Source organism: Mesoplodon mirus (assembly GCF_964341445.2).
Source record: "Mesoplodon mirus genome assembly, chromosome: 1".
NCBI classification, from domain to species: domain Eukaryota; kingdom Metazoa; phylum Chordata; class Mammalia; order Artiodactyla; family Ziphiidae; genus Mesoplodon; species Mesoplodon mirus.
Window position 1 is genome coordinate 18,924,993 of NC_138976.1, and position 8,728 is coordinate 18,933,720.

The 8,728-nt window shown below is 41.9% G+C and overlaps 1 long non-coding RNA gene across 2 annotated transcripts in view; it reads left to right on the forward strand.

The window, feature by feature from the left end:
- The window catches only part of LOC309802382, a 79,267-nt gene extending 70,777 nt beyond the window's left edge, over positions 1–8,490 (forward strand). The window contains exons 3-4 of one of the 2 annotated variants that reach the window (XR_014293789.1): positions 3,304–3,424; positions 4,060–8,490. This is a non-coding gene — a long non-coding RNA (uncharacterized lncRNA). Of the gene's footprint in view, positions 1–3,303 lie in introns of both variants that reach the window. The other variant, XR_014293788.1, reaches the window with a different exon arrangement.
- The last annotated feature ends 238 nt before the right edge of the window (positions 8,491–8,728 follow it).

Here is an 8,728-nt window from a genome sequence, read left to right on the forward strand (position 1 = left end):
ACGAGGAGCATGCAATAAAACCCTAGTTTTTGCTGTTATCATATCCTTTGGATCTATTTTGTGGATAGGAACAGAAATGCTCTCCCCTGACTTTAAGCAGCCTTGAATTAGGACAGAGAAACTTGCGCTGTGGGTACGTGGCCTCCAGGGAGTGGCTCAGACAGGCAGAGAGGCCTTGGTGAACTCCCATGGCCCTGGAAGTGTTCCTTGAGTGAGGTCTGGCAGGGGCAGAGAGAAGCTGACAGATTAAATGATTCAGTCTGCTTAGCAAAGCAAACGTGGCTCCAGGAAGTTAGAAGTAACTCAGAATGGAAGCTCCAACTGCCACTGAGTGGAGGAAATTTTTTTTTTCCAAATTCAATTTGTTTTCACTTGAGCTGCCTCATTTCATCAACACAGCTCTTTGGAACATTGGCTAAAGTCCCTGAAAAAAGTCTCCCTTTTAAAGTGTTTTCTTTGTCCCACCCCCACCTGCCCAGGCCTTCTCCTTAGTCCCTCAAATGCAATAAAAATTAAACACTTGGAAACCTAGAGAAAGTCCCCCCAAAACACCAGGTCAGCGTAGGTGTGCATCCGTGTAGGCCTGCAGATTGGCTGGCGAAGGTGAGACTCTAGGGCTGGATGTAAAGTTGCCATAAGCAGCAGAGTGACTACAGTTCAATCATTAGCCAAAATGGCTCTGTGGTTGATAAATGGCCTTCTCTTCACAAAGACCCTTTCATCCAGGTCAGTCTTGTATGAGGCTCTCAGTGCCTCCACATTTCAGCCTCAAGAGGAAGGAAGGGGAAAGAAACAGCCCCTCATCTGAAGCAGCACAGAAGGTTTCTCAATCAAGAGTCTGGGTTGCAACCCATTCTCTGCTTATGCATCTGGGCCATGCACACTCACTCCATTGCTGCACCAACATGACCGGGGCAAGGGCCAAAGTCAGAACAGTTCGTGCAGTTTCCTTCTTTATGACCTGGAACTTCTTTAAAAAGAGAACAATAAACCAAAGAACCCTGTTTGAACTGGCCCATGAACGATTTTGAGATGGCCTAACCCTTCCAGGTAAGAACCAGCTAATTCCAGACCAGCTCTGGTTCCTTCTGAGTATGACGCACCCCAGTATTAGTTTTACTTCTCTCTGCTGGAGAGGAAATACATAATGTCAACAGAAAAAGACTACATAAAGAATATTTTTCTTTTTTTTTCTCTCTGCTATCTCTTCACCTTTTTTTTTTTTTTGTCTTTATGAGAACTTGGCAGAGCTGATCAATTAAGCAGATTTTTCCACACAAAGAACATAAAGATTCATTGTAAACTATATGCAGGAGTTAACGACTATGGCGGTCTAGTTTAGGAAGATAATTTTATTTTTATTTAATTTTTCTCTCTAAAATATTAGACATCTAATGCCTACAGATGTGAAAAATTGTTTGCAAGAAAATACCAAAATAGTAACACCACCATTTTATTGGTATTTGCAAAGAGACCAGCACTCTGCTGTAATCGTCAGACAAACCTGTAAGATCTCTTTGTTCAGAGAAAACGGAAGCTCGTAGAGGTGAGGAATTTTGCTCAAGGTCCTACAGAGAGACCATGGCAAAGCCATCAATCAGTCAACTTTGGCTTAGCAGACTTTAAAATCTACTCACACCTGTAACTATGAATCTCCTCTTCTCACCAGGCCCTTCTTCAAAATGGTGGTATGAACTGTATCTTGGGGTTGTTGGGAGGATTAAATAGAATCTACTTTCTGTACCTTTTTGGTGGTTGTATATGAAATGCTACCGGCATAGGGACTGAAGCCTCAGTTGTTTGGAGAAGTTTACGGCAACAGCGTGTTGCAGGGGGAGGGTGTAGAAAGAGAGAGCAGCATCCTTCTGGTTCCCGTGCACCACGCTCACCCTCTGCTAGGCTGGGAACTTGGTCTTGCCACTGTGCTAACTATGTCAAAGGACTAGTGATAAGGCTTGGTTGGTTCTAGGGCCTCTCTCAATGTCTACTACATAACTGCTTTTCAGTAAATGTTGGTTAAGATGTCAGCTGAGGTTTCTTGACCTTTGAGATCTTAGCAAAATTAGCTAGACACCTTTCCCACCTGTGCAACCTGTGGACATCCAAGGCTTCTTCTCCACTACTTTTGCAAATTTTCAGGAACCCAGGAGCTTCTTGTCTCTAAGGATCTTGTTTCTAGATGGATATCTTTGTTCTCTTCCATAAAGACGCAGCCTGGGGGCAGGGGCAGGAAACGACTATTTCTTTGAGTCTCTGAAACTCCCCTCACACATCTGTGGAAAGAGCAGACTTCACTCAATACTAGAGAGAGGGCTTCCAGCAGAGAAATCTCCACTGTCATCATGAAAACAACTGTGAATGGAGCAGAATATCACCCATCTAGAAATGTCCTCCAACCACCTCACTACCAAGATAGTCCATCGATCCTTCATAGCATCCAGTTTCAACCTCTCTCTGTTTTCCTAACTTCTCCATTCTTGTCCTGTCCTCCCTTATTTCATGTCAATATTCATCTCTGAACCATTCCAGTTAAGGAACAAAATTGATAAATCACATTCCTAACCCACAGAAAGCTGACACTCTCATCCATGATCTTTTGGCATTTACCAACACCCACACATTGAAGATCTCACTTACCTCAAAAGGATTAATTAATCTACACCTACCCTTCTTCCCTGGAGGCATTCTAATACTGAATATTAGGATAATAGATAAATAACAAACATGTCTATACCTCTTACGTTACACCAGGCACTGTTTCAAGCATGTTGTATTTATTATCTAATTTAATCCTCACAACTCCATGAGATTGTTATTATATTCCCATTTCACAGATGGGAACTGAGGCAAAGAGAGGTTAAGCAACTTGTTCGAGGTCACGTAGATAGTGGTAGACCTGTGATTCAGTCTCTGACAGTCTGATTCTGGAGTCTGTGCTATTAATGTCTTTAGACTCATCAGATAGAAAGATGGACAGCCAGATATTTCCCTCTCTCAACTCAGTATAAGATAAAATAATGTATTTATTTACAAAATAAATGAATGAGTAAAATCTGAAGAAAAACTTTGGGGTTTTGGAAAATGTGTAAAAAATGTTAACCACAAAACATAGGACAGAAACTGTCAGGGTTAAAAAATAATAATAAGATCTAAGAGGGTAGTTGCAGAAGGAACAGAGGCAGCCCCTGGGACAAGCAAGCCTCAGGAACATTGATCAGACTCCGGGAAGTTATGTGCAGGCGTTAAATTGGGTCAGGGAAGGATTGTGTTTTAGATCGTATAATCTGTCTTCCATACCAGCAGGAAAAGCACCATGGCCGCTGCACAGGCTGCTTCCTTTTGGAGGCCTTTGGGAAGAGATGGAGGTTGTAAAGAGACAGGAGAGTGCTCTCCGCTGCATGAAGAAGACTCAAGTGGGTGCAAAGTAAGGGCCCCTCATCAGAGGAGTAAAGTCAGGAAATTTTCCACTTCCAAGTGATCTTTGTTTCCTACTTGGAAACGACTGTAGTGCGTCTACATCTGGACAATGATGTCTGTTATAAGAGTACAGCTCTCTAATCAAAAGTCAATGGACTGTGCAACCAGGGCTGGGTGTCTTAATGAGTTCAGGGAGTTATAGTTCTCTCCCAAGCCTCCTTTTTTTAAACACTTTGCTCCTGTTGACAAAGGAAAAGTTCAATCATCCTGAATTTCCAGACCCATTATTAAGGAATAGAAAGAAGATCACTCTGGTGGTTAGGTTCTCTGACATTTGACGTGGTTTAAAGATCTCTCTTGAGTAAAAATTTCTCATTTGCTGAATGATTTCATCTTTGCCATATGGCAAACTCTCATACCCTCACCTTTCCCTCTACCCAGACTAATGGAAAGGTTATCTCATTAAGCACAGTATGTACTTTCTTTGGGGACTCCAGCATGACATACACCCAGAATTGTAATGATAATAATGATACTCTTTGTTAAATACTTACTATATGATTACACCATGCTGTTTGGCAAGCATAATCTCATGGAAGTTCGAAGACAGCTCTGAAGTAAACAATATTGTCTTCATTTTAGAGTTGAAGAAACCAACGTGCAGAGAAGTTCCCATGAGCAGTGGCGAAGGATAGAATTTGGACTCAACCCAAGTCTAGCTGATTCCAGAGCTTTAATTACTGCACTAATGGCTCCAGCTGAGACATGCCACCAACCCTGGTAGAGAAGGCAGCAGAGTTCTCACTGCCACCACCACCAGACTGTCCGCTCCCTCATCTGCCTGAAAAGGCTCCCATCACCTAAACGCCTCTATTTACTCTATTTGTATCAGTGATGTTAAGCCCTGAAACTCTTCATGGACCCAACACATTAAGGCTACGCCATAGACACCCAAGTGGAGGCTCTTCTTCCTTCCGACTCCCATGTTGTGAAGAGTCACAGGTTTGTGTCCTCTTTGCTTCTAACACCCCCTTCTGGGTTAGATTTCCTCAGACCTCTGCACAGCTCCCACTCACTGGAGATGTTCGCCTTGGGGTTTTGCCTCACTATACCCCTTGGCACTGTCACCCTATACATTCTGTCCTGGTTACCCCTCCTGATGCTCTGAAGATCCAGTCGTCCAGGCTTTCTGCCCACCCCACGTAGTACTTTCATCTTTAGTGACTTCACATGGGATAATTCAACATCCTGGCCTTTCAGATTCCTTGTCTTCTTCATTTCCTATGATCTTACCCATCTTTCCACCTTATCTCAATTCAATTGTCCCCAATATATCATTTTATAAACCTTCTAGGAACTTCCAGTTTACAAATGCCTCTACTTTCTCCTTATCTCCCAGGAGTCCCTTATTTTCATTTCCTTCATTATCCAGCTAAGATTACATTCACATCACAGCAATTACTTTTCTCAAAATCCTCTTTGTTTTGCTTTGTAAGGATCTCATAGAGTCCTGTGTAGACCAAAACCTGAATGAACTCAGCTTGCTCTTCTCTATACTTGCACTTGGGTTACTGGGTAACTTGGGGGGAAAAAATCACTCTGAACTGGAAACAGTCTTAATTCATGGTCCCCAACCTTAACTGGGCCTTTAGTGATGCCCAGGAGTCCCATTAAGTTTCAATAGAGAGTCCTTCCCCCTTCTGCACAGCAGCTATTTCAAAGTGTCACCTCTTCTCTAACATGCATGACCCCCATTTCATCCTTAGTTTCCCTATGACCTTGCCTCCTACAGAAAAATAGAAGACACGGGTCAAAATTCCTTCAACTTCCTGCCGTAAAACTTACACATTTGCATCTTCACTCACTACCTCCCTTCTCCCCTCTTGATGGCCTGGAAGAAATATCCTTTGCTCTACTGAAAACTGGATCCCATCCATTACTGCCATCTCAGGAATGTTACTCCATCCATCTCTCCCTCCCTACTGGCTGCATCCCATGAGCATGTGAGCAAGGCACTGCCTCCAATCCCCAGGTCCTCCTCCAGATTCCACATTCTCTCTTTTCTCTGTCATGGAGAAGTTTCCCTGAAGTGTATTGAATATCTCCATTTCATCCCCTCCCACTCACCCCTCAGGCCTCTGTATCTGGCTTCCCCACCTTCACACCACTGAAGCTATACTTGAAAAACTGACCCATTATCTCCCTCTTTTAGATTGCATGTGCAATTTTCACCTTTCTTCTCGCTTGACTTTTCTGCACTTTAATACCGTTGGTCACTCAAAGCATTCTCTTTCCTTGATTTCTGAGACACGGTATTCTATTTATTCTCCTAGCTGTCTGGCTATTCCTTCCTTTTTTAATCTGGGGCCATCTTGTTTCCTGCTTCCATCTCCCTGGTTGATCTCATCCTCTCTTGTGATAGGTTTGTACCTCCTAAACCTGCATCTCTCTTTCTGGTCAGTTTTCTGTGCTCCAGACTTTTATATTCAATGATCTTCTACCGATTGTACTGGGATGACTCACAGGCGCTTTGTAGTTAACACTCATAAAACACATCCCCCCCTTCACTACACCCATTCCTTGTGCTCCTGCATTTCAGTTTCAGTGAACAATGTCATCCTTTGCCCAGTTTCTCAAGCGAGGAAAGTAACAATGCCCTTGTCCTCTTGCTTTGCCTCAGCTCCCATATGTAAGAATTATGAAATTCTATGAATTCTGTTTCTCAGCTGTATCTTGATTATACCTGCTTACATCTCGCTTCAATTTCACTCACAGGTCACCACCTGCTTTCTTTTTCTTTCTTTTTTTTTTTTTTTGCGGTACGCAGGCCTCTCACTGCTGTGGCCTCTCCCGTTGCGGAGCACAGGCTCCGGACGCGCAGGCTCAGCGGCCATGGCTCATGGGCCCAGCCACTCCGCAGCATGTGGGATCTTCCCGGACCGGGGCACGAACCCGTGTCCCATGCATCGGCAGGCGGACTCTCAACCACTGCGCCACCAGGGAAGCCCTCACCACCTGCTTTCTTACTCCAGGTTTCAGCTGCATGTTATCCTCCCTTTGGATCACTGTCCACATGCCTCTGTTTGCTTAACTTACATATATTCTTCCATCATATTTGCATTCTATTATCTTTAATAAGAAGCCTTTTGTACCCCCAAGGCTGGGCTGCATACCACTTCTCTGTGTACCTGTAGCATCTTGTGATTATCCCCATCATATCAGTTACACTGTATTTTAATTTTCTGTTTACTAACCTGTCTTACCACCCACTGTCTAGTTTATAACTTTGTCTTTAACTCCTAGCCCAGACTTTGACATATAAGTGATTATTCAATATTTGCTCAATGAATGATTTATTTATTTTATTTTATTATTATTATTATTTTTGCGGTACACGGGCCTCTCACTGTTGTGGCCTCTCCCGTTGCGGAGCACAGGCTCCAGACGTGCAGGCTCAGCGGCCATGGCTCACGGGCCCAGCCACTCCGCGGCATGTGGGATCTTCCCGGACCGGGGCATGAAGCCGTGTCTCCTGCATCGGCAGGCGGACTCCCAACCACTGCACCACCAGGGAAGCCCCCGAATGATTTATTTTTAAACTATAACTTTCTTTTCTATCAGTTGTGCAGTGGCATACAAACTCATATTACTCAATGAGTATATGGCTGTTCTTTTAAAAGTCAGCTTTATTGAATTATAATTTACATACGATAAAATTCACTAATATTAAGTGCAAATTTCAATGAGTTTTGACAAATGTATATAGTATAACTAACACTACAATAATAATATAAAAAATTTCTACCACTGGAAAAATTACCCTTGTGACTCTGTGCAGTAAATCTCTTCCCTTCCCCATGGAACTCCTGGCAATGACTTATCTATTTCTATCACTACAGTTTTGCCTTTTCTAACACTTTTTGCAATTTAATTCATATGGGTAGCAGTCTTCTGAGTCTGGCTTCTTTCACTTAGCATAATGCTTTTGAGGTGCATTTATGATATTGTGTGATATCAGTTCATTCATTTTTATTGCAGAATAGTATTTCACCATTTGCATAGACCACAAATTGTTTATCCATTCATTCACCAATTACTGTATTGGGCTGGCCAGAAAGTTCATTCAGTTAATGAATATGTTGTTCAGTAAATTCTTGGTAAAAATGAAAAATGTGTCTTTTATTTTTACTTAAAACCGAACGAACTTTTTGGCCAGCCCTATATATTTAGATCATTTCCCATTTGGGGTTGTTATGAAGAAAACTGTTGTGAATATCTAAGCACAAATCTTTGTGTGGACATGTTTACATTTCTCTGGGGTAAACACCTAGGAGTGGAATTGCTGGATCATATCATAAATGTTTAACTTTATAATAAACTGCCAAACTGTTTTCCAAAATATTATGCATTCCTGCTAGCAACATTTGAGATTCTAGTTTCTGCCCTACTCACCAAAACTTAATGTCAGTCATTTTAACTACAGCCATTATAGTGGTTGTGTAGTGGTATCTCTTTGCAGCTTTAGTTTTTATTTGCCTGATGACTCATGATGTTGAGCATATTTCCATAGGCTTATTGGCCATTTGTGTGTTCTTTTGTGAAGTGTCCGTTAAAATTTTTGCCTATTTTTATTTAGCTGTTTCTTTTTATTTTTCAGTTGTGTCAATATATTCTAGATAAAGTCCTTTGTTAGACATACATATTGCAAATATTTTCTCCCAGTCTATAGCTTGTCTTTCCATTCTATTAACAGTATCCTTTGAAGAGCAGAAACGTTTATATTAGATGAAATATAATATTTTTGTAGGTCATATTTTTTGTGTCCTAAGAAAAATTTTCCTACATCAGGTAGCAAAGATTTGATTCCTGTATTTTCTTCTACTTTGAGCTACTACATTTAGGTCCATGATCCATTTCTAGTTATCTTTTGTATAGCCACAGAAACACAACCAGGGCTTGCAATTGGCATCTAAAGTGGAGGGTGCTCTTGTGGAACTGAGCCTTTTACCTGTGGCATCTGATGCTATCTCTGGTTAGTGTCAGAATTGAGTTGATTTGAACTCACATCAACTTGGACACCCTACTGGTGTCCAAGAATTGCTTGTTGGTGTGGGAAAGCCTATACACACACACACACACACACACACACACACACACACACACATTGGAATTAGGTCTAGGAACAAAAAAAAGACCCTTCCAGTTAAGAATAACTCCAGAACCAATCAGAAACAGTGTTTCTTTAAGACCAACAGCCAGATTTCTATGCAACCCAGTTGATTTCTTTTAGGGTTCTTTCCTTCCACAAAGG